This window comes from Miniopterus natalensis, chromosome 4 (assembly GCF_054644295.1).
Source record: "Miniopterus natalensis isolate mMinNat1 chromosome 4, mMinNat1.hap1, whole genome shotgun sequence".
NCBI lineage: Eukaryota > Metazoa > Chordata > Mammalia > Chiroptera > Miniopteridae > Miniopterus > Miniopterus natalensis.
In genome coordinates, this window is record NC_142084.1 from 82,253,457 (window position 1) to 82,278,735 (window position 25,279).

General features: G+C 43.9%; 1 protein-coding gene and 1 pseudogene across 3 annotated transcripts in view; both read left to right on the forward strand.

Moving 5' to 3' along the window:
• The window catches only part of GRIA1 (glutamate ionotropic receptor AMPA type subunit 1), a 265,907-nt gene that overhangs the window by 107,163 nt on the left and 133,465 nt on the right, over positions 1 to 25,279 (forward strand). The gene's annotated exons all lie outside the window — the stretch shown is intronic.
• On the forward strand, positions 2,614 to 3,380 carry LOC107537897 (N6-Methyl-AMP deaminase pseudogene; annotated as a pseudogene).

Genomic DNA, 25,279 nt, shown 5'->3' on the forward strand with positions numbered 1-25,279 from the left:
CTTTGCCCTCAGGAAAACTTTCAAGCTCCACAGTCCCCATCCAGCATGGCATGGCTTGGACCCTGACCACTGTGTCTGTTGCCTGTCTGCCTCAGTCACCACAATGTGACCACAGAGGCCCTCAATCCCTGACCCAGGGCCTTTACTCATGCTTTCTGTCTTCCTGGACAGCCCTTCACACATAGGCACACAGCCTTCTTTACCACTCAACCTATTTATTCTTTAGCTGTCGGCTCGGATGGTCCTCTCAGACCACCACCCTGCCCTATTCATTTCCTTCACAGCACTTATCACCACTTGCAACTGTGTATTTATTGGAGTGGATAATTGTTTAATGTTTCGCCACCTATTAAAAAGCAAGATCTCTAAGGGACATGACCTTTCCTTTTTCTCCCATGTTTTCTTCAGTACCATAGACAGTGCCTGGAGTTTGATAGTAACAACAAATATTTACAACAAAATAATAGTGTCTGATATTTTTTGAGAATGTGCTAGTTTCAGGTACACTGTTCAAAGAATTTTTTTCATGTGTATTAGCTCATTTCATACAACTATCCTGTGAGGTGGGTATGATTATTACCCCCATTCCGCAGGTAAGGAAGTTGAGGGGTCAAGTCACTTGCCCACGATTATGTAGCCGGAAAGCAGCAGAGCTAGTTTCTAACCCAGGCATTCTGACTCTCACGTCTGAACCCTCAACATTAAGAACTTCATTAATAGTCATTAAAGGATAAACAAAAAATATATCCACTTTGATTAGTAGCAAAACTGAGGCTAAAACCTAAATTGCTTGATTGATAATCCACTCCTCTTTCTATACACGCAGCCGCTCAGGTACCAGCAGAATGCAGCAGAAAGAAAGAGAAGTCTGCTGCTGATGAGAACTAAGGGAGGGACCCTGTGACGCAGTGTGGAGTGAAGTGGGAATCGTCGTGTTAGATTCAGGCAGAACCCTGTGGCAGGTGGGAAACACTGAATTGCGTGAAGAGGTCTTACGATAAGGAATAGGTTCTCCAGAAACATCAAGTGGACTTACAGTTATAATCACTAACAATTTAGATAATTCTCATGCTTTGGATGATATTTTTCAAACCTGATTCGAAAGTGCCAGTAACCATCAATTTTATAAAACTGCTGGTCAGAATTCGAGGATGAAAGCTCCAGGAGGGTGCCCTCTTCACTGCTGTACGTGGGACAGTGCCAAGCTCACAGTAAGGGCTCAATAAATATTTATTTAATGAATTCATGGAAAATGTACATCAGCAAATCCATAAGTAGGTATGTACTGGATACCTGTTATTAAGTCTGTGTAGTTCAAGACACAATAAGGAACACAAAGACAAATGAGTTAGATTCCTTCCCATGCGAGGCCAGAATGTAGGTGGACCTGGTAACAACTACTCTCAGCAAAAGCCGCTGTTACTGAGGATTTGCTTTGTCTAGGTGCTTTGCTATGTCCCTTTATATAATATTAGGTAATTTTTATAATTGCAACAACCTTAAAATGATGGCACCACTGCTAATCTCCATTTCCAGATGTAGAAACTTGAGGTTTAAAGATGGTAATTTCTTTTTTTTTCTTTTTTCTTTGTCAAAGTCACAAAACCAGGAAGTGGTGGAGCCAGGATTTTAATTCATCTCAGTCTGACTCTGGAACAAACTATGCCACATGCATTCACCCCATTATTTTGAGGTCACCATCTATGGGTGAGAGGAATGTTGGGACTATAAGAGTTTGCAGTATTAGAGGGTATGGACAGAAGGAGCAATGAAAGTAAAGCTACTTGACCTTTTCAGGTCAGCATACGCTGCTTGCTCGCCTGGGTATGAATGTTCCCATTCCTCACCTGCCACACCCCTATTTGTTGTTTAGGTCCTAGATTCAGTGACACTGCCTCCTGGGCGAACCCTACATGACCAGGTTAGTTATGCCCTCCTGTATGCTCCCTTTGGGACCCTTTCTGACTCCTAATCATAATACTTTCAACTCTACATTCTAATCACTTCTGTCTCCCACCCACTAATCTTCGAGTTCCTCCAGGATGTTTTATCCTAGCACAGTACCTAACATATAGAATGCCATTTAAAAAGTATTTACAGAATAAATGAACTTTAGTTGGAAATTGCCACCATATGAATTCAACTAATGTACAACAGAATTCAAAAGGAAGAGAACATTCTTGGGCATTCATTGAAGCTTCAGGGCAAAAGACTTCTGAAAAGTCGAGGTTGCGTGCATGCACACATAGCGCCACACAGCACGGACATGGGTGTCACTGTAGATGAGTGGCCCATCCCATGCAATCTGGGAACTATCAACATGCCAAAGGCTTGTGTGCACATACCCACAGGCAGCCAGAGAACTCTTACTCAGGGACCTGCTGTCATTGGTGCTCTGTGCTGCCCCCACCTGATGCTCGCAGGCCTCACAGGTCCATGTCACTGTGATGAAGCAGAGACCAGAGCTGTATACAGCTCATCTTAACAAAATGTGCAGAAGTAAAGTAATCTGAAGAAAATTCAACACCACAAAACTTACTGAACAAAACACATGGTCTTCATATAAAGAATAAAAAAATGTGTTTGGAGAAAACCTTTTTATTCTGCTAAATCATGATGGAGGTAGAAGAATAGTAGCCATGGAAGACCACCTTTTACTCAGAATTACTTGAAGTGGAATTTCATGCCCACCTGACTGGACCCATTGGTTCTAATGCCATGAAATTAATAGCCAAAAAGCCAGTCTTAAAATCCATGAGTGGATGACTGACAAGGTAAAGAGAAAAACTTTAGAGGAATGTTTCCAGATGTTCAAATTATTCATCAGCTTGCTACTAGCCCTGAAGATATTCTAATGGTCACAAAACATGTCATTAAAGAATTCACAGGTGCTGGTGTCAAGTCCCTGGACCTGACAAGGAAGCTCATGAACAAGAAGCACACCCAAAGAGGAAAATGCTACAGGAATGACCCAAAGGACATGTGTAATCTGTACTTGAGAGTATGAAGCAGTTCAAAACAGAAAACTTAGACATCGATGTCAGGTGCTGGACAGCAATGGACAGAAAAGGTGGCCCTTCCATAGCCAAGAAGACTGTTAACTTACTGAAGAGTTCTTCCTTTCCACTGAGGATACAGTTCTTGGCCTTGACCTCAGTGGAAACCCTACCACAAGACAAGCAAAAGACTTCTTGGAACCTCTTTTAGAAGCTAAAATGCAGGTCCTGAAGTTGACAATGCATATTTCAGAGATTCCAAACCAAAAAATAAAAAGAGAAACATAAGGACTTCTCGATCTGCTTCCTGATAGAATTAGGCATGGGACATTTCTCAACTCCTCTAAAGGGGGGATTTTGTCAGGCAATACTAGATACCACTGACTAGGTAAGGCTCAGGGCTTCAGGTCCTCCAGGCAACCCTCTATCCCTTCTTCCCCCAGCCTGCAGGTTGCAACCCATGTGTAAAGTAGTACTGTTCTAAAGATATAAATATTATTATTTTTTAATTTAAATAAAGTTTAGTTGGGGGGCATGCACTCATTAAGATTCCTGTCTCTGGATTTCTGAACTGACTGTGTGAACCTAGGCAAGTTATTTACTCTTTCTGAATCTCAACTTTCTCATCTGTGCCTTGAGATGGTAAAATTTGGACTTTGGGAAGTAGAAACAAGGTAATACATTACAAACTTAGCAGAGCGCTCTGTTCTTTGTAAGCACTTGAGGGCATGTCATGGCCACTGCTGCTGTTGCCTCCCTGTCTCCTAGTATTATTCCTGGGGACAGGCAGGAGAAGGCATTTCAGGGAGAAGGACACTTATGAGTAAAAGCACAGATGTATGAACAAATTTCATGCCCTTGGGCATAAAGATGATTCCTGGCATTTACCAGAAAGCCTGTGGATACTCGATGCTGAGAGATTCCTCTGAGCCAAAGAATCAAATGCCCCAAAAAATCAGAGAGCTGGTGAAATCACGCTCCATTCCTGTTTTTAAAAGCTAAACATCAAAATGATGAGTCTAGTGTGTGTCTGAGTCGAGGGTGGGCGACTTTTCTGCTAAACATACAGGTGAGGCTCAGTAGTGGCTGCCGCTGTGCTCTCAAGAGGTAGGCGAGTCAACCCTTTGTTCCCCTGGGAATGTGGGCGGCTGATTCCTCTTCTTTCTGAGGGAGGCTGGTATGTCACTAGTTGTCTTTGTTATTGGAAGTATGACATCAGTTTTGCCTCTCTTTTAGCCATCTAGTCTTTTCCTAAGGTTGTTGGAGCAGAAACACGAAAAGATGAGATCCGGTCCTTGCGACTGGGATGGGGGTGTGGGTGTGCTGGCATACGTGACCCCTTAATTGGTCTCCTTGCCCGTGACTGAGCCACCTACTTTCAGCCCATACAGCCTTATAAAAGTAGCCAAATAAAGTACGTGTCAGGATAGGACATCCTTCTCATCTCACACCCACCGTGGGTCTCCAGGCCAATGAAAATTGCTTAGCCTTCCCTTTCTGTCTCTTATTTGGGTTTACCCTCCTTTGGCGTCTGACTTTCCTCAAACTGTCTTCTAAACTTAGAATACCCACATCCTGTTATAATTATCAAAAGAGCCTAGATTTACATGTGGGATGGACGTAGTAACAACTAGGAAATAACATAGGTAACAACTAGGAAATAACATAGGGTTGCTTGGTTTCTTGTATGTTGATTTTCTTCCCAGAGATAATCTATTTGGTTTGAAATTTGGCTTAATTTTGTCACTTTAGAAAGGTGGAAGTGGACAGGCTAGAAATCTCTGTGGGGCTGGGAAGGAGGGTTCAGTAAGTAGAATCTAGGGTTTAAACTTTCTAATTAAGAATATTACAACCCATGGGATAGTTTGTATTTTATCATGTGTACATTCTTATTTCACCAGCTTTCAGGCTTTAAACAATCTTAAAGTTTTGGAAAACATCAAGTATATAAATGCAGAATAAAAAGTTTTCTAAGCCAGACGAAAGAATTACATCATCCTTGCACCCTGCAGGCATGCTGACTATAAAGCTGTATAAATGTGAGTTAAGTGACTTAACAGGTTTGGTCATTGAACTTGGCCATTGGTCACTGGACAACAGATGTCAGATAGGAAAAACAGCAGGCGAGTGGAGACTGGAGGAGTGGACAACGGCTGCTGACAAAGGGAGGAATGACAGCTGACAAGGAAGGAGGGCCCAGTGGAGACTATAGACTCACCAAGTATGAAGCTGTCTGGGGACCCAAACAAACAAACAAAAACAAATAAAATAGCCCTGGCCAGGGTGGCTTGGTTGGTTGGAGCATTGTCCCGTACACCAGTGGTTGCAGGTTCCATTCCCAGTCAGGGCACGCACCTAGGTTGTGGGTTTGATTCCTCGTCAGGTCGCGTACAGGAGGCAACAGACCGATCGGTATTTCTCTCTCACGTGGATGTTTCTCTCTCTCTCTTTCTCTCTCTCTCCCCCTCTCCCTTCCTCCTCCCCTCCCTTCCTCTCTACAATCAATTTTAAAAATTACTTATATAAAGAAGACTATAATACCCTACCTCTTCAGGAGTCCTTAAAGGAGTTATCAGATAGGCTAATGCTCACGATTATTAACCGGGAACCAGCTATCATGTGCCTGCCGCACAGCAGGTTCCATTCCAGGAAGTCGAGGAGAACAGAGGCAAGTGTAAAATCCAGAGCCTGGCTCCAGAAGTGTTCACCATCTATGACTCTACCATGCTGGCCAAAGCTGAGTATATTAAGCTCTTTTGACCAAAGCAGGAGGGTCTGTAGAACTAGGAGGTTGTTCTCTTCAAAACAGTTAAAATTATTTAGTCACAGGAGAAATTTGTTTACTACTTTTTCAAAGATGCCGTTTCCTGACAATGCTGATAATGGAAGCATTTCAGAATAATGACCTCACAGAGGCCACACAGCTGTCTCTCTGTGCAGCCTTAGATTACATACAGCCACGACCTCACTTACACCAGGAGCAGACCTTAATAGCTGGAAAAAACTATGCTCAGGAATGTGGTTTAGTTTAAACTGTTTTCCCTCTTTATTGTTAACTTCTTTACTAAAAGGAAATGTCCCACTCAGGGTGCATCCTTCCCCCAAGATTCCACAGGGATGGGGCCGTGGCACCTATGACTCATTAGACAGAATGAGAGTTGAGTCCCGAAATAGGTAAATCAGAAACCTGCAAACTCAACGTGTATTTAAGTCACTTGGACACTTGGATTATTTTAGTTCACCAAGACAGTCATGTAGAATAGAGGAGTCTGAAGGTCTTACGTACTTTCAAAAGGCTGATTAGGGCATTGTCCCTGTGGGAAAGGTCTCCTCTATAGCACTTCAAGAAATTCAAAAAGATGGGTGTTGTGTCTGCTGAGAGACAGGAAGGGTGTCATGCAGTGATGGTGACGTGGCCCATGGTACTGGGGAAAAGGTGGATTGCTGCTCGTATAACGTGGGAGGTGTGGGTGAGGGTGAGCATAGTGGCAGCCTTATCAAGGCAACAGGCAGAACCAGGAACAGCCAGTTATTAAAGATGGAAAAAGAAATGTGTAACTTTATCCCACTGTCCACAAAATTTCTTTTAGGGGAAAAAAAAAAAAGAGTAGGAAGAAATGAAGCGTGGGAAAATGCTACTACAACTGCTTGCCTTCCTGCGCTCTCCATATCTGAGGCAGGACAGGAAAAACTTGGTGAAATACTGAATTTGGAGCCAGGAAATGGAAGTTCAAGTGTAGGCTCTGCAGCAGTTGTCTGACTTCACCATTCACCTTGAGGACACTCCCCCATCCCCGAGCATCCACCTCTTGCTTATGATATAAGGGAATTAGATGAAGCCTCTGTGGGGTTTCTACTTCTGGCATTCTAGGGTTCAATGATAAACCAAAACAAGGATCTTGTTTTGTAATGTTTAATACACAATAAAATGTATTCAGTGAAGTGGCCTATAAATTCTGCTTAACTTTAAATGTGAATTAGATGCAAATACAGAACAAAATATTTGGGTGAAAATCATTACCTTCCATAGATTAGGAAGTATAATGTGATTCCTTTGCAGTGTGAAGGACAAATGTTGCACAAGCTAAATAAGCATTGAAAAATGTAGGGAGATCTAGGTACTACTATGCTCTGGGCTTTCTTCCCCATTAGTTAACTTCTTTTCTATTTTTGCACCCATGCTTAGAGAGGGGACAAATGTCCCTGAGATTCTACCTGGGACAAAGGCACAAGCACTTAAAGTAACATCAGATCACCTGAGTATAGTCATAAGTAATGACATTCTTATGAGAACTATAATGATATAGACATATACAATCTAGACAACCTGCATGTGTGTGGCTGCTGGTTAACCTGAGATAGCATCTACCTGTCCTGAGAGAAAGGCAAATTTATTCAATTGTTACACATGAACTTGAGCTAGAAAAATAGCTTAGGAGCCAGGGAATTCATACTTATTGGGTGTTACAACTTGTGTTAGCACCTGATGTATTTTCTTTCATTTAGATTTAAAGTACCCTATCAGAATACAGTCTTTAAACATTATTTGATTTTCTGATTCCTGTTTGTAAAACAGGAAAAGTGAATCCTAAAAGGGTTATGTAAGGTCTTACTGCCAGTAAGTAGTAAAAGGTTCCCTAACTCCAAAGCACGGTGGCCCTAGACTCTAAGAGGTCCCTGTATAACCTAAAACCTTATGTAAATTGTACTATATATGTACACACCTGTATTGTTTGAGAAAAGAGTCCAAAACTTTCCTGAAGCTCTCAATGGAATCTGTGTTCCCAAATGCCTAAGAACCTTCTGATTAGTGGGTCTCCTCATGATGTCTTCTAGCTCAAGGCATCTGTAACAATCTGAAATAAATGAAGGTTTAGTACACGAAGGGAGCTCAAGGGCAGAACTGACACTTGCATCAGAAATGATGCGGTGTCCTGGAAAGAGACCTGGCAATGAATTGAGGATTCTGGGTCCTGCTATACTCAGCCTCATCATTCAAAGAGAGATGCTAATTCCCGCCTGCCTTCCCTAAAGCAGTTATAAGAATCAAATGTGATAATACAGATGAAAGCACTCTGGAAAAACATAACATATCCTGCAAAAGTATGGTAGTAACTGTGAGATATTAAAGTATCAAGTCATTTCACTCATCAACTGAGAAAGAAGGGAAATTGCAAGCCCCATCAGCAAAATTTAGAAGCCTTGCTCTTCCATCTTTCAGCAAGGTCCTGCAGCTGACACTCTGGTGCAAATTTTCTTGACTTTAATGAGAATTAGTTGCAAATACAGCTTGCAGATTTAGATGGAGATCGTCACCAGCCTGGGAGCTGATAAATAGAATTTATGGCACCTTCCCTAGGCAAGAGTGTTCCTCTCTTATCTCCTGTTTTCTGTTAGTGATTCTCAAAGAATGGTCCAGTTCCAGAAGCATGAAACTTGTTAGAAATAAATTCCCAAGCCCCACCCCACTGAAACAGAAATTCTGGGGATGGGCCCATAGTCTGCATTTAACAGACCTCCTGCACTAACACTTTGGCCATGGGTACTCAAAAGAGAATGGTGGGGCTCCAGTAACCTGGAAGAGTATCTAGGATGGGTCCCTGCAAGGCTGGTGTCAGCAAAGGTTGGGCTCATGGACACTAGTGTTAGCAAACATGGGAGGTGTGGCCCAAAGCATGCTTAAATAGCCCTCATATATGTGGCTCCACATTAGGTCTTATGAGCAAGAAGAATATGGCTCTATTTTAAGGAATGCAACTCTCTTACAATTTAGAAAGTACAGACAGCTTTGGCATCCTTGGCAGCCAGACAGTAACAGCAATCCAAAATTAAGCCATACATATGCAAAAGTCAGCTCGGTAGTAAGCATTCTTCTGAGTCTTGAAATGACAGAACATGACAATAAATATGAAAATAACTCATGTTTATTGAGCATTTATGATATGCTTAGCACTGTTTTAAGTGATCTTTATGTGTTAATGGTAGTACGTATTTTAGCTACTTTTCAGAGTCCAGCAAAGAGCCCACGCCCTGAAAAACATAACTGCCCAGAGGAGCTCATACACCAGTCAGGAAAATTAAAAGAAATGAGCCCATTACTGCTCCAAGGAGAAGGGGTATAAAGGGCAAGTTCAGGGAGTTTGCAGAGGCCTGGGGGAGGCACCTCCTTTGGGTCTTATGCAAATAGAGGCTTCTCGAAGGGAGGAAACGCCTAAATTTAGACTTCTGAAGGGTGAGAGAATGGTCATTTTAGAGTGGGGAGGTCTGAGACCTAGGGTGCTTGGACAGCCGTACTCCAGGTCACATATCACTAAGTGGTAGCGCTGGGATATGAATTCAGGTCGGTCCAATTCCAAAACCATTGCTTTTAACCATTAAGGTGAGGCCAGAAAATAGGTTCTGTCAAGTCAGTCAATTCTGGTAAATTGGTAGTGGCTTCCAGGAATGCTGATGGTGAGGACTCTGAGGACTTGACTGGGCTCAACTGGAAGGAATGCCACGGTCAATTAGTGGGGTCTGCCTTGGGCACCAAAGAAGGGAGTATATGTGTCACGCATTTGCTGACCCTGCACTACATGGCACAAAGAGGGAGAGACCTGCAGGGCTGTTTCTTATTCATGTTAGATTCTCTCTGACTTCAAGGAAAGGATAGCTCAACAGAATCAGCAGGGGCTTATTATATGCTACGAGGTGGTAGTAAGTGACAGCTCAGGATGTTGTGAACTGATGGGGCATTCGGTAAGAAAGGAATCAAGTTTTCTTTAAAAACTGAAGACACTGATTAAGTGTAACAATGAAATACAAACAACAGTAAAGCACAATCAATCTTCGAAATCCACTAAACTTCAACTCAGTTTTCATTTTAACCTGTTACGTCCATCAATGTAGACGGTGTGAAAGGACAGAAAACGGCACGGTTTGCAAGTAACGGGATCCGTATGTGTCATTACAGCTCCATCATGCCCAGGAGACACTTAAATTTAGAAATGCCACCCAAAAAGTATGCACTCAACATAGCTAATGGATCATCTGTAGAGCAGTTTGGAGATTGGCGTAAGTCAAAGGGAATGAGGAGGTGGCGCTTCAAGGCAAAGGTGATAAGTTAGAGCCAAATTTGATTTACACGTCGTGGTTCACGGTGTCTGTAAGATGGGTGCATGAGCTCTTTGAAAGCTTATCAGATATTGTTTCCACAGCATGTTAAGCCAATGTGTGAAATGGAATAATAATAAAATAACCACCACCACCACCAAATTGGCCCTAATAATCAAAAGAACACCACTGGGTATGGTCAAATCAGCCAACAGTTGGAAATTATTTCCAAATCAATTTCCTTTGCAAACAGTATTTTCCACTTCTCCCTGTCTCACCTTCACTTTTAACTGTTATAAGCATTAACATTTTTCTAAAACATGACTCAGGTATTTGACATACAGATCAAAAGAAGAAGATGACCTACCCCGAAGTCCCAAGGTCAAAGCTGCCTGCCATCTCCACATCCCTCCCCGGGAAGGCTGTTTTTATGAACCACCATCTCTCATTAGCCATGACTTGGCAGGCACTGTGTCCCCATTTTCAGAGGCTGTCTTTGGGGCTGAGGGCAGCCTCGAGCGTCAGCATCTCAACAAGCAGCCCCCAGCCCTGCTGGTTCGGCTCCTCTAAAGCCCCACCCACAGCCCTGAGGACCTCGCTTCCCTGTCATCCTCCCCCAAGGCATTTACGTGAGAACGCTGGGGAAGCTTATGGTCCTTAAGATTTGCCTTACCTTATTTTGGAAAACAGGATTTGAAGTAAGTAATCAAAGCATTTCTCTGGTCAAGTCATGCTGACCAGTAGAGATTTGTCTCTGATTCACTTTACATTTTAAACGTTATCTGAAACCTCAACAAGGGGGGAAAGCTTAACAGTAGCCGGTGGAAAAGAGGCTCCAGAGGCACAGGCTGACGAGGACCTTACCTTTTCTGATCCCCATCGGATGAGATAATCACATGGAGAACTACAAGAAATGGGGCCATGTACAGGGACCCTGTGTATATTAGTATCGTCAATATACAAACACCAACATGAAGAGAGTGTTCTGGAGCTCAAGGTTCGAGGACTCCAGTTTAGATTAAATGTTAAATGGAAAGAGGAAGAAAACCTTTTAAAGATTTGCATTTAATACATTCAGGACCCAGAAGCTTCTCCTTTGCAGGGCTCTGATCCATTCATGCAACAAAGAAATACCAAGCCAGTTCAGAAAAACTGCCTACTGCCTGTGTAATTTATTTCCGTCCTTTGTCCCTGGTCTGCTTCTGGGTAAGCGTTCTCAATACATCTCTATTCTTCCAGCACTATATTGCTAAAGCTTAGCTGTGTGCTGTCATTCGTCCCATTCTTCTCTCTTTATTTCAAGTGCATGGGTTATTCTTTCCTTCATTCCACAGAAAGAGACACAGCCCAGTATTTTGGGCGAAGTCCATGGCTGCTGGTAGTGTGGAGACCTGGTTTCTACTCCTACTTCTGCTACCATGTTGCCCAACGTCAGACAAGTATCTTCCCCTCTCTCAGCAGCCCAGTTACCCAGCATCAGTGCAGGATGGCTGACCTATGGGGAGCTTTTCCAGCCCTAACATTCTGGGACTTGGGAACTGGAGTTCTGGGTTTCTGAATTCAGTGGAACTAGCATTTGCTGGCTGCCTTCCTCTTTGGCATCACACACTCCAGTGGGCACTGCAGGGGATGTGCCTGTACCAGAGCCCTGTGCCCTCTGCCACAGCCCTCACTCACACACAAGGGGAAAGTGGGATGGGGAAACAAGTTTGCAGAGACCTCCGGTGCACAGCAGAACATACGGTGTGCTGGGAGCAAAGTACAAATGGTTACAGGGTCCAAAAGAGGCAGAAATTGTATCTATTTATGAAAAGTCAGAATAACAATTTACGGCATTTCAGATGAGCCTTGGCAGAAAGAGAATTCAAAGAGACGCGGGTGGTTTCTATAGCAACATTTACTGAGCATGGGTTTGGTTGCCAGCCATTGTTCTGAGCACTTTATACATAATAGCTCATTTACTCCTTTCAGTCTTTTGAGATTAAGACTATGATTTCTCCCAATTCTGCATATGAAGAAGCTGAGGCATACACAGTTTACATAACAGGTTTAGGCTCATACCACAAGCGAGGGGCAAGTGCCAGGATTCAAACCCAGGTGATCCAGTGCCCCCGTCCAGTATCAATCTGGAGATTCTGCTGACTCTTACATCTGGAAAGTCACTGAACCTGGAGACTGGAGAAGAACTTACTGCAAGCATGAGTTTTATGGTCCTGGACAAGTCCTTTCATGTCTCTGATCTAGCTTTTTATTGGAAATAGCAGTAATAAGTACTTGCCTCATTGGGTTGTTATGAAGATTCAACAAAATGGCAGGTATAAAAATATTTTTAAATAATACAAAGTTCTATGTAATTTTAAATAACAGAGGAAAGCAGAAGGAACAGCAAATGAGTGTCGGGAGGCGGTAAAGTACAAAGCACAGGAGATACATTTTTAGGGCAGACCGACTGTCCACTTCGCTTCATGAGTAAGTGCTACCCAAGGGGTTGAATTAAGGTCTCCTTCCAGCAGTTGCACCTTGGGGGTGGTTCCCACCCAAGGCCTTGCTTCATCTCATCTCTACTGGCTATACTAGACCTTGACCCTGCTCTTCAGTATGGAGAGTGTATCTAGCTTATTTTCCTCATGTTTTGCACTGCTAAAGCTCCCCCTAAAATGCCAGTGCAGTTCTCATCGGCATTTGAGATCAAGGGCAACATTTGAAGGACAGAACTAGACCCTTACCCCTCAATACTAATATAGACACTGGCACATTAGTTTCAGCAGAATTAGCTCATGTAAGAGTGGTGCTGCGGGACAGTTAGAATGGAGGGGGAACTTCTCGGCGTGAAGAAACAGACTCATCTCAGTAGTGCCTGTGCAACAAGATGTGTTACAGTTGTCCTCTCAAAAACGGGCAAAGCAACATCTTTAGGTGATGCCCAAGTTACCAGGGGGACTGGTGGGCACACTGAAGGGGTACACTGGTTAAATCCAAGAAAAAGGCAGTAGCTCAAGGGATACTCAATAGGAGATACAGTGGACTGGGGTCAGAAAACCCAGGTTACAGCCCTAGTCTGGCTGATTTTTGAAGGATCGACCCTGGAAATGTTATTTCCCCTCTCTGAGTTTCAGTTTTCTGTAAAATGGAATAATTGATAAAGATGCTCTCTAAAGCACCTTCGATTCTGAAAGCCTAAAAACTTAACTGTGGTTAACTTTCTGCAAGTTACTTTTAAGCAGAAACTTATCCACAGCTATTCTTAGGCTCCCAACTAGAAGCAAGTAAAACTGTCAGCTCATGTTGTTCTTATGTTTCTTAGTAGCTAGATGATGTGCTTACAAAACACAACCACAACTACTCAACAACACAGTAATAGCAATTGTAGCAACAGACACAATGGTAGCCAGGAATGTGCTAAGAACACATTTTAAGTGCATTTAATTCTCAGAGCGGCCCCATTGGGTGGGTACTATTTTGGCTTCTCTAATACAATTGAGGAAGCAAAGGTTTTAGAGTGACTAATGAACTTGCCCAAGGGACAGAGTGGGGAATTAACCATCCACCTCAAACCCTTTGCTCTAGACCACTCAGATGTCCAGCCAAGAGTAAACACAGGCACATAAAACTAAGTATCCCAAGTGAGCCTTGAAGCCTCCTTCCCTTGAAAAATGAGCTCTAAAGATTTTTTTCATAGGAATCAGGGCCTTTTTTTTCTCTGGGAAAAAGGAAATCACTAACACAAAACTAAGACAAGCAATCTCTTCCCTAAGATGATGATACAAAAGTGGGCAGACCTCCACTGGAGGAGAGAGGACCATGGGGACAACAGTGGCATGAGCAAAGTCAGTTGCCCCACCTCCTTAGCTATCTGAGAGAAACTCCACACAGGAGCTCCTGAGCCCTGCCTGGCATTGCTCAACGACCCTTACCATAAAAGGGTTCAAGGAAAAGGACACCAGAGCAGCGTCACGTCTGTAGATCAGACAGCAGGCAGAAACCAGCTGTGTGCACCAGCCTTACTCAGAAAGCATCTGTTCCCAAAACACTATTAAGTGTCGGATACACAGAAAGATCCCTAAGACAGCTCCCGTCCTTAAGGGAAGGGCTCACTGTATCAGATGGGAGATAAATCCAGGCCTGGCCAGCATTAATGAAAGATGCTAAGTGCCATAATGAAAGTCTAAACAACTTGCTTTGGGTGTAGAGTGGAGGCAGGATCAGATTTAATTAACTCCAACACCAGGCAGAGAGTGCTAAGTGCGCTAATGGAAGTAAAAGCTAAGAGCTTTGGGAGCCCAGAGAGGGTTGGATTGATTCCGACTAAGGCTCTCACAGACGCGGTGGCATCTGAGTGGGATCCTGAAGGACTGGAATGAGTGGAAAAGGGCTGTCACGAAATTCTCCTCATCACAGGAGAGTCAGTGTAAGGAGTAAGCCAGTCTGTCTATGTTTGCTTTTCTGAGGGTACGGTGGCTACAAGCATTAAGTTGAAGTTCAGACTGACCTGGTTTTGACTCCGAGGGCTGCCATGTCTGCGTGACCTTGAACCTTGATATCTTCATTGGTAAATGGAGACCCCTAGTACCTTCTTCATGGGATTGCTATGGGAAATAAAGAAATTAATGCATATGTTCAGCGATACAAGTGTTTAGTAGATGCTCAGTAAATGGTAACTTATACTATCTGTACTATAACTACTGCAGTGAACATAACCGAGCTCCTCTGGGTAACATCTGAGGCCACTAGTCTCTGTTGGATATCAGACGACTTGAAAAATTAAGTGCAGCTACACATTCATTTGCATTTGCCTTTAGAGCATCTGCATTTCCCTCTCCCCGGATCCTTGCACATCTGCCTACTCTTGAATCACAGTTTTGCTTTTCTGGTTTTGTGTTGTTTTTGTATTCTTGTCCATACAAAAGACCAAATTATTATTTTGGTTTTTCACTTTCTTATTTGTGCAGTAAGGGTCTACATTGGAGGGTGCATCCCTTGAGGTATTGTCAGATCCAGTAGCAAATGCACAAGAGCCATTAGTTCCTCAGGTAGCATCCTGTCTGCTCCACAGCCCAGCTTTGCTCGGTCTCGTATTTACCACTCTGCTGCTGAGAATTAATAGAGAATGATGGAACTTTAGGGAACTGCAGTCAGATCTTTTGTTTTACCAATGAGGACCGTGAGGCCCAGAGGCAGGAAGAAACTTGTCAAGCTCCAGCAGAGAGGCAGGCAGTGTTGGGCCTCTGCACTGGACCCCAAAGATGGTTGACTCAGGCCAGTGCGCCCTGGATGGTTTCTCAGGTTCTTTCTGCCTTTGCTCTGGAGACTTGGGTTCTTTTGAGAGCAGAGGTGCACGTCCTTCCCTCTCTTTATCCCCTCCTCCGCCCTCCATGCTTTGAGTATAGCTGGAAGCATCAGTCCTTCTAGAGGTCTGCATTGTACTTGCAGTTCCTGATCCCACAAGGCGTCCTCAGGACACATTCACAGCACTGTGTACTGATGTGGGGCCTTCACAGCTTGGAGTCCAGTTGACAGCTAGTGAGGTGAGAAGTTTGAAAACATTTTAAACTGCCTCGGCTTTAAGAAGTAAGGAGAGGCAGGTGGGAAACGTCTGTGATGACTGACATTGTAGAAAGCGGGTAAAAATGAGGAGACTAAGTCTTCTTCTTTCCTGTTCCCCTATAAATGCCATTAATCTCACAGGACAGCTTTAGCTGACCTATGGTGGTGATGGGGTTGAGGAAGATTCGGAAGCTGCACCTGGGCTCCATAGGAAAGACTACTAAGATCTGGATGAAGGTGACATTTTGCAGGGGCAATGGGAGGGCAAAGCGTATACACTGTATCTGGCATTTCTGCCTTGTGCTTGTTCTTTAAGACCCCTATCTTGGAAGGCTGCCCTGATCTCCCTCCTAAGGTACAGGACAGGCTGTTCTTCTACTGTAGGACTTATTTCATTTTCTCTTGTACAGTTTTTATTAGCGGTTTTTGAGCCTGTCTCCCTCACTGCATTAGAATGTTCCTCTTACAGTCAGGGGCCTTTGTTCTTATTGCCCCATACTGTATCACATATGATGTGTTGGGTCAACATGTTCATTATTCAGTGGGTGCCATGGTGTAAGATACATTGTAAGATAATTTAGCATAGTGGTAAGAATTCACATTGTGGATCAGGTAGACATAGGTTTGAATCTTGTCCTGCCATTACCAGATTTCCACCTACCTGGGCCTCGGTCCTTCTTTTATAAAATAATAACAACAACAATACTAGTGTGTATCCTCGAGGGCTGTTACAGAGATTTATGTAAAATGTGTAGTCTAGATCCTAGCATCAATGTAGTCAATATATGCAAGAAGCTATTAGTAATATTAGAAAGCATCACCATCATCATCATCACCATCATCACCATCATTATTACCACCATCATTATCATCATCACCATCATCATCGTCGTCACCATCAACACCATCATTATCATCACCATCATTATCATCATCACCATCATCATCACTATCGCCAACATCACCATCATCATTATCATCACCATCATCATCACTATCATCATCACCATCATCACCATTATCATCATCACCATCATCATATCACCATCATCATCATTATCATCATCACTATCATCACATCATCATCATCACCATCATCACCATCATCACTATCATCACATCATCATCATCACCATCATCACCATCATCATCACCATCATCATCGTCATCATCACCATCATCATTTCATCACCATCATCACAGTAGTCATTATCATCATCATCGTATCATCACCATCATCATCATCGTCATCATCATCATCACTATCATCACCATCATCATTATCATCATCATCACTATCATGACCATCACCATCATCACCATCCTCCTCCTCATCATCATCATCATTTGTTGCCACTGTTATTATGCTGGTAACCAGGATCCCCAAATCCTCAATCAGTCCCTCTTTTTTCTTACATATGAGGGGGAAATATGCAAAGGAATAAATTGAAAGGGGAAAAAAAGGCCTAGTGTTTATTACTATGTGACTGTTGCACCAAACCACACTGTGGGCTCCTATGAGCTGGAGGACCCATGAAAGCTTTTTTCCCTGAGGCTCTCACCTAATCTTGGCTCTCTGGATCTCAGCACCATGGCAACCAGAAAAGACCAACCCACAGCAGTGGGGGGGGAGGAGAGAGTTTTGCCCAAAATCTCGAATAAGGCAGATTTCCACCTCAGATCTTCAGAGTAGAAGCTCCTCCTTCTTATGCTCAAAGCAGCCATAGGCCTGCACAGTACCCCAAAAACAATCTAGCAGAGATTCTACAGCTCTAGCACCACGGCCTATAAGTGACCTCACCACCTCCTTACCTGTCTTGGAGGAGCCACTGGGGTAGGGGTCATCTGAAACCAACAAATGACCCACAGAGGCAGGTTGGGTAGCGGTGTGGTCATGGTAATGGTTGTTCTGTGTGTGGGCACAGTGTGGGGGGGCAGTAATGTAATGTTCTGAGTGTGTGTGGAATCTATGGAGGAAGCTAGAACTTGAAATATAGAAATATACAGTTAGTAATAACAGAATTTGGATCTGGAAATGACCGTGATTACATAGTCCATGCCTTCCTCTTACATATGAGGAAACAAAAGTCTCCGTGTAAGGAGAGAAGTGGTCCATTCACTTATTTATTCATTTACTTGGCACTGATTGGACTTTTCAATGCCAAGGACTGTGCTGTGCGCCAGGTAGGCACGCTAAGATAAAGAGAGAGAGGCTCAGCCCTCACAAACTTACAGCCTAACAGAGGGACAAATAATCAACAAGCCAGCAACCAGAGGCAATGAAATCTCTCTTAATCAACTTCTACTCAGTCACTCTTTGCATTGACCTGCATTCTCCATTCTCTCTGTAGATACCGAATTGACACCCTGGTGAGCTGAAAGCTCCTGGTCAGTAGTCTCTTCTCCAATCAGCTCACATATTTCTGCTCATATCAACTTGGTTGGAGGCATACGCGGAGTCAATTCTGTTTGTTTCCAAACCTATTTATATGTCTGTGTTTATTATATTTGGGCAATGCAAGTGAAAATGACGTAAACTAGTAAAATATGAGTGCAAAAAAGTTGTATTTCTTTGGAAACTGAGTTAAATACTTTTGAAAAGCTCACAGCTGCAGCACTATTATAATATTAGGCGTAGGCGAGGCAACACTAAAAGATTGGGGGAAACACACACAGAAATCTGTACTTACATTTACTTTATAAATGTCTTTAAATTCCCACGACATCAAAAGATGGATAGATACATGTGCACTTAGGTGTTTTAAGCTAAAAGAAAATGCCTGTTATGAGTCACTTTTTGGTGATTCTCCATTTTAACCATCGTTTTCAAATAAACTAATTGCAGTCCCTGTTGCATCAGAGAAAACAAGAGGGCTTCTTCTGTAATTGCTTGAGTAAAGTGCTGTGAAGAAAACAAACTGAATGCTGAGACAGAGAGGAGTGGATGACCTAATTAGGGTGGTCCTTGAAGGCTGGGAAGAAGCCAACCAAGCAAAAGAGGGAGAGGAGTTCCAGGGGGAGGGACAGGACTGGGAGAGGCCTTGGAATGTTGGAGGAGCTGGAGCAGTGGAAGCGGGAAAGGGATGATGCATGAAGTGGTTCAGGTGAGCAGGGCTCAGACTATGCAGACCCTTACAGGTCATGCAAAGGAGTGTAGACTTTGTTCAAAGCATGGTGAGAAAGCTCTGGGGCTCAGGGGGATGGTATTATGACAGGATCCAATTTCCATTTTCAAAAGAACATGTGAAGGATTGATGAGTGTGGGAAAAGGGAAAGTGTGCAAGGTAGAGGCAGGGGTAAGGGAAAGTGAGAAAGGGCAATGAGTATGCATTATGAGTAGTGATGGAACCCTAGGCCAGGGTGGTAGTGAGGGTGGAAAGTGGGAGTAGTAGATACATTTGTGATATCTTCAGAAGGACTTATATCTATGTTTTCTTTAGTCAATCAGTCGGCATGACCAAACTCAACAACTAATTTTTGGAAGGCATTTGTGATCTGAAGTAAACCCTACCAGAAGTCAAGCAACTTGGTTTCCTTCTTCTAGCTCAATATTTATTAGCCTTACTACTCAGAGAAAGCCTCTTCATCCTTGGAAGCTTGCCTGGATAAGGGAGTAATAATATCCTGTCCAGTCTACCCCTAATTTGGGTTGTGCAATTTGAATAAAATGATGGCTTACATGTATATTACACATTGTAATGAAGTTAGGATTTAGGTAATCTCATAGCAGGTAAAGCAGGTATTATTGCCCTTACTTCACAGGTGAGCAAACCAAAATTTATTCAACAGTTATTAAGCACCTACTATAAGATCAAGGTTAGGCTGTAAGACTTTAAGAGCAAGTTAGACCCAGCCCTGCCCTAAAGAAACTCAGTCTGATGGAGAAGACAGACACGACAATGATTTATAGAGTATCAAGATAAGCATAAGAGAGAAAGTACATTAGAAACTCAGAGGAGGAAGTAATTAATTTTTTGTGGAAGGGTTGGAAGGCTGCCCACTAAAGTCAACATCTGATTGGGGTCTTGAAGGATGTGTAGAAGTTTTCCAGGGCTGGAGGAACATTTCTGAGGAATATGTCACAAGCATGGAAACCTGGAAGGGAAAAGATTGCTGCACACAGCAGTGTGGTTGGGATCTTTGGCGTGTAGCACACTGTTAGGAAATGAGACTGGAGGGGTGAATCGGGACTAGGGAGGTTTCCCCATGTAGTGCTCTGTGGGTGCATTACACCAAAAGCAAGAAAACTATTGCATTATCTCCATGTTCATCTTTCCTCCAGTGCGCTCACCAGTTTCACATTACATTTGTGCCTGTGTCTTCTACTCCCTCCTTCCTCACTGTTTCCCCCAGAATTAGTTTAAATCTCAGCCTTCCGCCCAACCTGCACCCCCACCTGCTCCTGGAACTCTTAATTTCAGTAAGGATGTACAAAGAGAACACCCCAGGAGAGTGAGAAATGCTTTTGTTCTCAGAATTTCATTTGGAATTCATGGAGCCTGTACCATTTCTTAGAAGGAGCTATTTCATCCCATGTTTTGAGAAATCTTGAAAAGGGGATCAAATTGTTGTACAAAGAGAACTAAATATCATTTTGGTACAAGGAAGCTAAATACCAGGGGGTGGCGGGGAGTGTTTCTGCAGAGAAGGCAGCTGGGCTTTTGCTAAAGGCTCTCAGTTGGTGGAAACCGGTCCCTGAGCTGAACAACATGCTCCCATGCCTTAACTGTCCCATTTGTAAAATGGTAAGAAAATGTGTACTTTAGAGGCAGAAGAGTGTTAGAGCTAATTTAGTCTCACTTCTTTTACAAAGGAAGAAACAAACTCCAAAGAGGGGAAATAACTTGCCTAAGGTCCTATAAAGAACCAGCAGCTTCTCTGGTCATTCATTCATTCATTCATTCATTCCCTTCAGCAAATATGTTTGGTGCCTCCAGTGTGCCAGGCACTGTGCTAGTTTCTAGGACTATATTGGAAGATAAAATAGTCATGATCCTTGCCTTATTCGGAGAAATTAAATTACACAAATAAATAAAAATATTAAACAGAATAATTAAAGACAGAGATAAGCTATGATGAAAATAGACAAGGTACTGCAAAAGATATTAAAAGGGCAGGATATATACTTCATAGAAAGCCTCTCTGAAGAGAGAATACTAAAGCTGAGACCTGGGAAATGAGGTTTAACCATTTAAAGAGGGTTGGAAAAGCTTCCTAGGGGAGACCAGCATGTGCAAAAGCCCCAAGGCAAGAAAGTTTCAACTGTCCTGACAGGTAAAAAAAAAAATAAAGACCCGTGTGAAGCCAAAGCCGAAGGGGGCGTGGCCTATGGGCAGGGGTGGAGCTTGCAGCCTCCCGCTGTAAAGTGCCTTTACTGGTAGCCTTGTGACTGCTTTTCACATCCCTGTTGAAAACGCAAGGCAAGTGCATGTTCATAGCAAGACTTTTGGTTGTGCATCAGTTTTAAGTGCAATATTCTCAGCACGTTTCACCGAGACTATGGATTAGAAGAGCAAGAAAAAAAATCAGCTTTTCTTCTGTATCCACCTCTGCATTTAGTTTGTGCTCAGCTCAGGAAATGAATGCAGGTAGGTATCAGAGGAGGCAGGACTTGGTTTCCGGTGGTGTCAGAAGATCCGGAGAGTCTTGATTCCCATACCCGCATTTCACCCTTCATTTGTGTCCTCTCACCTCCTCAGTTGGCACACCTAGCTGGAAAATTAATTTTACTGATTTAGGTCACCCTCAGGCTGTCGTCTGTAAATCTTGGTAAAACTTTGCCTTGATTGACAAGTGCCAATCAAGTTGACGGGTCTACTGTGCACTGTAGGCTTGCTGCGTTGCTTAGGAAAATCCATTGATATGTATGATTTTCATAGGGAAAGGATGCCAAATAAGAAACAATTTTTTTTCTCTCTCTCTCATTCGCCCACTGAACAGAATTAAGATAGCCAAAGGGTTTCATTTCATGAACTATTTACCTGGTACTTCTTGCAATGACGGTTCATTCATGAACCAGCAGAAGTAGCTTTATGATGGCGGAGAGGGGCTGTGGGGCGGTGCCTGGGCCAGAAACAGAGGAAGCTATGGGCTGATCTCTCCCACAACTCTCTTCCCTTTGGCTAGTGTCCCTGATTTTATTCATTCTGCTCTGCTGGCTAGTGTGCTAGTTCCCAAAGGCTGCCCCGAGGCAGAGCTAAGCAGATGTAGTCCACCTAAGCTTTTCAGTGAACCATACCTCCTTTCCCTAAATGAGGCTGAGTGAGCACTCACCCCAGCACCAGACTGCAGCTTTACCCTCTGCCCTGGAACCCACCCAACAATGAGCCCTGACCTCAGTCTCAAGTCCAAGTTCCAAAATTGTCCAGGCAGAGCCCCTCACCCCAACCGTAGACCAAGTCCCTGACCCAGCACTCCTGACTAACCCCCCATGTAGCTGAGCCTTCGCCTTAAAGGGTGCAGCCACAATGTTGTGAGTCCCCTAATACATGTTTATTTTTAAATAAACCTCTGAAAACACCTGCCCTCTCAGGGTGGAGTCCCCTTTGCCACCACAACAGAGTAGCCTTTAGCTGCGAGGCAATGTTACTGTCTCCTCTGGTACGAAGCTGGCTGTTGCACAGGAGAGGAAGCCTGGAATTCAGAAGCACACACCTATTGCCTGCCCTATTGCTGTCTGTGTGTCAGACGACAGTTGGAGTCTGTCTGTGAACTTCAAGGTCCCACAGGCTCTTGTAAAGAAGCCATCAAGCAGTGGCCTTCGGGCAAATTGGGACTTTATCAACTGACTTCAACTCTCTCAGTGCTCCTTTCCTCTGCCCTCGCCACAGTGTGAATCAATAACCAGGGTCACCCAAGAAGAACCCCAGGAGGTGAGAAAGAAAGACAGGGGTTCACACTTGTCTCCAGCATTTCCCAGCTGCAGGATCACTGGTTCCTTGTCATCCATGGGCTCGAGGGTGATCGTTCCTGCCCTGCCTACCTTACTGGGTATTTGCGAGAGAACATGGATGGGAGAGATGTGAAAATATACAATGCACTATGACTTATTATTACCTCTCCCAAAATGTCAGCACTTGATCCTCCTGCCATCCAGTCGCAGAACAGCACAGAGTGAGAGTTGCAGACTACAGCCCCCAGGCCAAATCCAACCCAATGCCTGTTTCTGTAAACAAGGTTTTATGCTATAATTCAAGTTTCACACTCATTTGTTTACATGTTGTCTTTGGCTGCTTTTCTGCTACAAAAGTAACATTGACTAGTTGCAACAGAGACCATATGGCCCACAAAGCCCAAGATATTTACTATTTGGCCTTTTGCAGAGAAAGTTTGCCGACACCTGGCACAGAGACACTTTCAGACACCTGGCAATGGCTCTGCAGTTAGAATGCCTGTGTTTCGATTCTGAATCTTCTACTTAATGGCTATGTGACCTTGGTCAAGTTAAGTAGCCTCAGTCTTCTCTCTATAAAATGGGGACAATATCTGTATCCCAATCCATGCTATTAAATTACTAGTAGTAATTCATGCAAAGCACTTAGCGTGGGACCTGGCACGGTGAGTGCTCAGTAGTGGCTGGCATTATTATCCAGGGAACGAATGCTCCAGCTCTGTGCCACATCCCCTCCTCCAGCCACAGTGCCATTTCTGGAGTTTCTCCAAGGCCCCCTCGTCTCCCTCACCTCACTACCTTTGAGTAAACCTGTACTTCTACCTGGATATTGACACAAGGGGCTTAGCACCGTGTCTGGCCTGTCATCACAGTTATGATCACTTATTTTATAGTTTACCCCCTATTACTCTCTCAAAATACCCCTTTCTTTCCCTGGATGTAAAATTTACTGATCTTGTATCAGCTCTGGGAAGGCAGGAAACACTGCTGTCCCATGTCATTACTGTATCCCAATTTTCTGGCAAAGTTAGTTGCTGGTGCCCAATTAATATTTGTTGAATTTAACAAATTACTGACAAGGTTTTATCTAGTAAATGGCAGTAAAGCCCTGGACATGTCTCAGAATTCTAAACAACCATGACATTGTTTAGAGGAGATGGGGACAATTTACGTCTATTATGGTCATTCATTGCATGCCACCATTCTATCTTGGATGCAAGAGAGTATCACGGGATGGAGGGGCACTTTTAGTGTCCTCTGAGTGACAGAAATAAAGCACATTTGATGTCACAAGAATGTCATTCTCACCAATAAGGATAAAAGTATTCAGGAAGGGAGATAAGGGTCTAAAAGTCCTCCTAACCAGCCCCGAACTTTCTATCTCCCTCCCCCAAATGAAGCCGTCCTGTCACCTCATTAACCACTATTTACAGTGAGGCTGCCACATTTCCAGGGACTGAGCTGGGAGCCCAGGAGAAATGTCTGTGTGAGAGGCCTTAAATGAAGTGATTATAAAAAGGGAGTTGCTAATACCAGGAGTTCCCTCCCTGGGAGAGAGCTGTCAGGGCCAGTGCCCAGGGCTGGGAGATTTATTGATACTAAGTGGATGCTGCCTTAACTAGGAATGATTATCAAAGACGTCTGAGTGAACCAAGGATGGGATTGGACAGCCCACACTGTGCAGCGTGTGGGTTTTCCTGCCCTCACCAGTCCCCCTGCCCTCCTGCCTCCCCAGGAGGGAATTCCTGGCCTCGTTTTTTACTTGCTCTGATTTTTGCACACATTCTGCTACAGAATCCCTTGTAGGCAGGGACCTCGGCATCTGACACTCAGGGAGGGTTCCTTGAATGTGCTGTATCTTTTCTCTCTCTGCCAGTCTTTGCTGTCACTGTTCCTTCTACCTGGAATGCGCTTTATGCCATGAACTGTCCCATGCCCCCTTCCCCAGCTGATTCCTGCTTATCTTTCAGTGTTAAAGCTGGCATACCCTTCTCGAGGCCTTCTCTGAGGTTACCAAAGGCTGGGGTGAGGTGTCCCTGCCTGAGCCCTGAACACATCCCTACCACAGCACTTACACTGAAGTGTAATTGCCTGATTAGTTGTCCCTCTCTCCCATTGTCAAGGTGACAGTCCTGGAGATCATGGCTTGCCTAGTTTGCTGTTGTATCTTTAATGCCTAAGGAGTGGTAGATGCTGCATGTCAAGTGGTGGATGGGTGGGTAGATGGACAGATGGATGGGCCAACAGAAGAACAGATGTAGTTTGTATGTTCCTCATGATTCCCAGGGGATGCATCGAGCACAGGACTCAGTTTTATTCTGTTTAATATCCATAGACCTTAATGCTTCTTTATCTGGCATTAGGGGAAGGCAGTGTGCTACCTGAGAGGATTTTTGGAAACCGAGGCTGACCCATGTGCCAGGACTTTTCCATCCGACGTGGGGGAGTGAGGGAGGGAGGAGCCGCACACCATGAGGCTAAACGCTCAAGCCCTATGGTCAGACTGGTGGAGTTCAGACCTTGGTGTTGCCTTGCTCTGGTCTTGGGCTTGATTTTCCCCATTTGTAACCTGCCTCACAGAATGAAGGGAATTAATGCGAGGAAATGTTCTTGGCACAGTGTCTGGCACTTCGCAAGTACTCAAATGTCAGCTCTCAGAGGCATTACATGCAGCACTGTGGTCTTAACTGGAGAGGCCCACACAGAGGCCAGTCTGCTCAGATTCAACGTCAGTGTGAGTCTGTGATGAGTCCAT